Source organism: Daktulosphaira vitifoliae, unplaced genomic scaffold (genome assembly GCF_025091365.1).
Source record: "Daktulosphaira vitifoliae isolate Bord-2020 unplaced genomic scaffold, ASM2509136v1 Scaffold_400, whole genome shotgun sequence".
Classification (NCBI taxonomy): Eukaryota; Metazoa; Arthropoda; class Insecta; order Hemiptera; family Phylloxeridae; genus Daktulosphaira; species Daktulosphaira vitifoliae.
This window is the reverse complement of record NW_026099965.1, coordinates 1-6,310: the sequence shown is the minus strand read 5'-3', so window position 1 is coordinate 6,310 and position 6,310 is coordinate 1. Positions and strand designations below refer to the sequence as shown.

Here is a 6,310-nt window from a genome sequence, read left to right as displayed (position 1 = left end):
TGTGATCTTTAAATGTATCATTAAAAGAAATCTAATGTAAGCGCTGAGAAAAAGTGGCGACAGACATAAAAAAACGCATCATAGTAATATTAATACATTCTCAGATTCCCATCGAAGCTAAAATATACATTATTTACATATTTATATTATCATTATAATGTATTTAAATTTTTATCGTATCAATAATTATCTTCCAAGTATTGTTATATTATATGTTAAATTTTACAAAACAAGACAGTAAAAATATTATACTGGAATAAGATTGTTAAGAAATTTTTTTTGTGTTGTTTTTAATGTTTCATAAATTTATTTGTATTTTATAAGAAATTGTCTGTATTTTAGATTCAATACGAAGCTGAGAAGGTATTAGTTTTGTAATGGTGTGTATATTTTTTCATCGCTGTTCATGAAAATTTTTAGCTCTCACTGGACTAATTTCAATGATCAATACATTAAATGAATCCAATTTTAATATAATTGAATTCGGAAGCACTAAAAATTTGAAAAAACTTCCTCATTTTTAGAAATTTAAAAATATATTTCAAAATTTTGTTATGGTAAAAAGTATCATTTTAAAATATTTTCTGTAATTTAAAACTGATGAAACCTTTTTTTTTAACACTAATCCAAAAAAGACATTTTACTTGAGTAAATTAGAGATAGTAAGCTTTCTTTTGGTTTGCGGTTTATAAAAATCCAATGGAAAACATAAGTACAGTAAAGGTTTAAAAAGTACATTAACGCATATATAAAAAAAAATTTTCATCATGATTTTTAAAAAATTTTCAGAAGGTCTGGCTGAAAAAATACATCATATTAAATTTTATCTTTCAACGTCAAAGCTAAAACAAATAAATCAACAAAGTATTTCAGATTGAGGTTATTCATTTTTTTGTCTCTATAAACTGATGTTAACTATGAGGAATTGTAAGGTTAGTAATTAGTTATGAAATAAATTGAATTATTAATAATGCATAACGAAATAACTTATAATGGGTAAGAAAATTTATTAAAAGAAATAACAGTTTTCAAAATATTACTCATATACTAGANTCTTTCAACGTCAAATCTAAAACAAATAAATAAAAAAAATATTTCTGAAGAGGTTATTCATTTTTTTGTCTCAGTAAACTGATGTTAACTATGAGGAATTGTAAGGTTAGTAATTAGTTATAAAATAAATTGAATTATTAATAATGCATAACGAAATAACTTATAATAGGTAAGAAAATTTATTAAAAGAAATAACAGTTTTCCTAATATTACTCATATATTTAGAATTCATTCGTTTTTACAATAAATAATTTTCTGTAAAACAATTCACAAATAATTCAATTAATTATTTGATCGTTTTATGATTTAATAAAATTATTCTATTATAACAGTAATAAAGTAGTAAAAATTAGTACACCAGAAATACAAGAAAATATTGTTTGCTAAATACTCAAAAGATTTTTTTTGGTGCGTAAATATATAAAATGCAATTTCGATTTCATGAAAATATAAATGGGGAAGTTAATATTTGTGTGCCCATAAATCGAATTTTGTTTCCATATACATAATATATATGATGCGTAAGTCGTTAACAATGCACAGATCTAAAAAACAAACGAATAATAAGGTACAAAAATAAAAAGTAATGAAATTCTGATGAAATCCAGTATTGCGTTTATCATAAACATAATATGGTTGAATAAAAATGGGGAGTGGTAAATTATATGTTAATCTTTTATTAGTCTATGTCAGCGAGACAAAATAAATGGGTAAATTAAAATTGACTTTTGTGTAAAAATGACTACACTCAAAATGTTTTAATTTATTGTCTATGGATTAAAAAACATTTTAACAACTTAAAATTTGGTTAATAACGACTAAGAAACTTTATTAATGCGTATATAGTTTAATTAATTATAATTTGTATTATAGTATTTTTTACTTTAAATAACCTGTATATTATAAATATAATATATTTTTTTACTACGTTCTCAATTATTAATAAAGTATACAGTAATACATCTTTTTAGAGGCATATTTTAACAAAATCTTCAACCTTAGAATATATGATATCATGTAAAAAAAAGACAAAAAGTACATTTATGGTAATAAATGATAACATATTACACACAATCCTAGTGGTAAATATAAAACAACAATGTTGAATTATTCCCATGTGTTGCAGAACCAGCATTAATATTCGTTTAACATTAAGTAAAATAATACCATTAAATTTGAATTGTTAGAATTTTGTGAATAATTATAAGTTTTCCTACAAAAATTGGTAATTTTTAAACAAAGATCTAAAAGTTTATTTTCTATTATTCTATTTGCAAACAAAATAACTGCTTGTTTATCTGAAGATTGTTTGGGATATAATACTAAGCTACCAGTGCACGGTTTCTAATCGTATGATCAAATCATTTTATTTTTAGTTAAGTAAACAAGCTAATTTGGAAAACGTGGCAATAAAAAAATTAATTAAACAGTGAGTTTTGATTTCGAATATAACTTTGCAACCTATAAATGGCGTGTCGCAAACGATTGTAGCATAATCACAAAAAATATTTGATTTTATGACTTATAAAGCTACATAAACTGCAATATTATTAAATGAATATACTTAATGACTCCTATCTTCAAGTAATAGTATCTTCATAAAAATCAGAGAATTTTTGAAAAAAAATAATGCCTATTTTAGAAAACTTAATAAATTTCCTCTGAGTATTATTTTTATTTAAAAAATAATCACATCAATACAACAATAGTTCTTAGAATAGGTTAGAAACATGACAGCACTTCTGTATAGGCAAAACGTTAGCTTGCACGTTGTTTAAGTAGCAAAGAAAGTTTTATGAATTTTAGTAAAATAGTATCTTTTGTAATCCGCATAAATAGTAAATATAAATATATATATATAATAGGTAAATAGTAAATATAAACAGCAGCTTAAGTTAGTGTAATGCTAAATATTTTATTAGAATAAGGAGTTAGCCCAAAAGTCACTGTGGGAAAACATAAATCTTCGACCAAATATCAGTGTAGTTATGAATGATTATGTTGACATGACGTATATTAATTGTCGGAAACCAAGATGTTTTCGACGTGCACGCTTGTATAATGAAAAAAAATGTTTTTCTCTTTATAACTCTCGAGAAAGCGTTCTTGGTGACAAGTAGGGAGGGTTTAGCAGCAACACAAGTCATACAATAAAACATTAATGAGGAACTGCAGTATAATTTTGACAGTAAAAGTTACTATTGTGCATATTTTTCCTTATGGAAATTGCAAGAAAACGAATTACAATTTTGTAATTTATTATTCAATACTATCAGTGTTCAATAAAATATCAATACTGTAACTTACAAATGTGTTAATTAATAAGTTAAAACATTATTTTATGCGCGCAATCTAAAACTGATTAAAAATGAATACATTTTTGTTGATACTTATGATTACTCAATCTGTGTACCAATTTAGTGTAGCTAAGCCTTATAGAGTTCAAACTATTAGATTGGATTTTAACGAACGTATCTCAGGAGGGTAAGTGGAATCAATTAACGGGGATTTGTCGGATACTACAAATAAACCTATATTACATTTTCAATCCCTATACATATAATATTAAGAAAAACTTACCACTTCGATTTTCGCTGTCAGCCGGTTTCATTTGAATTGGATGGTGCATCTAAAACGATTAAATTTCGAAATTAAATTCAATTAATAATAATTACAAAATGCTTAATATTAAATCCCACTGTGACCACAAAAATAATCAAGTACACACGAGTAACATGTTCTATTATTAACATTACCAAATATCATAATGAGCATTAAATATATTATTTCTACGTACAAAATATTGCTTATTTAAAATTATACTTAGTTAAGTTATGTTATACATAGTTAAAATGCATGTCAGTGTAGGTTCATTAAAGAAAAGTTGCAAACGTAAATGCAAAATATGTATACACGTGGTAAAATTAACAAGTTTCTAATATCAATCATTCCATTGGCTTTATCAACGTTTATTTATTTCTCGTTTTGACTGTATTATTTCTCTTGGGAACTTATACATACAACCATTGTTTTTTCTTTAAAAAAAGTACCATGTGCGATTGAGACTGGTAACTCTCAAAGGAGTAAAGCTCCAACAAAATAAGCGGAGAAAACCGTCAGTAGAGTATAATAATTGAATTGTGGCTAGATATAACAACAATGTACCGGGATGTATATAAATATATTGAAAGTACTGAGAAAGAATCTACAAAACTGGCAAATATTTCGAATGGGATTTAACTATTCTAAAAACATCTAAAAAAATGATTTATTCGTCATTTTATTAGACCAACGTCAAAATATATTAATTTTATTCGATTTAATCCATAAAAATATTTATTTACTAAATTGTTGATTTAAATAATATTTTATAAAAGTTGTAAAACATAAAAAATAATTAATTTTTAATCCAATAGTACTTGGCTTATTTATATTTTCATGGAGATTATTTTGATACCACTAAAATGTTTCTAAATACTATAGCTGTTATAAATATAATTCTACTTATTCAAATTTTGTTCAAATAAAATTTTTTTTGCTGGTTACCATAATACTGTGATCCACCTGCAATTCTCAATGTTAAATGACGAAATCATTTAACGACGATTTATGTAGTAATCGAGAAACTTTCGTCTACATTATAGTAAGTTTTTCTAGGTTATATGCTAATTTTTGGCCCTTTTTTGTATAATTTATTACACTTTAATGTTCTCCGTACATATGGGTTCAACGTAAGGTATGGGCAAGAATAACTACTTTCGTTATACAACAGTCAACGAAAATTTCAAGTTTTGTTTTGATAAATTTTTATCATCCAACTTTATTTATCGACCAGTTTTTGTGTTTCCGGTCGGTTGAGCTTCAAAAATTACAAAAACAATATAATTCCAGCATTAACGGTGTCCCCTCTAACATGAAAGTTTTCGCAGCCACGAAAAGCGTAATTAATCTTCCTTTAATTGATTTAAAATTGTTTGGAATTTAAGGGCATAGATATCGCAGCCAGAGAATTAAAAGTTTTAATTTTCCGCAGAGAATTGCGTAGGATTTAGAAGAGAAATGAAAAGTAAGGAAAAATGATAATTCAACAATAAACAATATTAATACATCACACAAATATATGAGAAATTATAATGCGCATTACATTATCTTGTAAGAAAGACGAACAAAAGAAAAATAGACCGTTTTGGAAAATTAATGTCCATTTTAAATGAAAATAATGTGCAAATTCTTACTCCTGGTAACGTTTTGATGTTGTGTAAAGCATTCTGAGCGTCCAACGCAGCCTTACGCGTGAAATACGTGACAAAACAGCATCCTGTAAAATAAAAGATAATACATTCGTTAAATTATTTTCTGTTTAATGCTAATAGTATAATTTGTACAAATCTATTGACGGTTTTATAATATGTATATTATATAATTCTTTAGTAATTGACAGCAGGTCATGATCGACACAGTTTTCATACTAATTGTAAATACAATATATATATATTTTATTGCTTTTTAAGAATAAATATACGCAATTATTTCGTAAGTATTTTCGTTTAAATATAAACAGAGACTTTATGTATGACAAAATCCATCGGTATCACGATTGTTTAGATAGTATCAAAAGAGAGAATCCGTCGAGATAAATCTTCAAATCGTTTTTCTAATAGCTCTTCCTTCCGCACTAAAAATATTTATAAAATCTCCCCAACAATCTTTACACAAATGAATTTATTACATTCGTTACGCCTCGATAGTACTTCCTACTCTTCGTGAATTCTGTCTATAGCTAAAGGTCATCAAACTATTTTTTTTTTTTTAGTAGAGCTACCTATACGACAAATTTTTATTTCACTTATCTGAAGATTACTCGGCAACAAAAGATCTTTAAATAATTATACTTCATCAAAAGACGTCTAGTTTAAAATCGCTCCTTTCTTTTAAAAAAAATATTTATTTTATCAATAAATACTTATCTAAGCAATTAAAACATACTTTTTCAAAACACTAGAAATCCTTTAATCTATAGTATTTAAGCGTTTAATTTTTATCTCGAGTTTGCTTTATACTTAAGCAAAACAATGAATCTTACTAAAAATGTCTGTGGTCCTTAAATTAATACTTCTTTAGAGGAATAAGCATATAAAATAGTTGAAACTGATTATGTACCATAAGTATGACAAAATTAAAACAGATCTAAGGAATTATTTTCTTATTATAAAAATGTAAAATAAATAAAAGCTTTTTGAAAAATCGTATTCTTTCT

The 6,310-nt window shown here is 25.3% G+C and overlaps 1 long non-coding RNA gene across 1 annotated transcript; it reads right to left on the bottom strand.

Annotated features, from left to right (window-relative positions):
* Positions 1-3,633: 3,633 nt before the first annotated feature.
* Positions 3,634-5,376, bottom strand: LOC126909453 (uncharacterized). The gene is made up of 2 exons (XR_007705041.1): positions 5,289-5,376; positions 3,634-3,682 (listed from the first exon to the last, which is right to left on the bottom strand). It is a non-coding gene; the product is annotated as an uncharacterized LOC126909453 (long non-coding RNA).
* Positions 5,377-6,310: the final 934 nt, after the last annotated feature.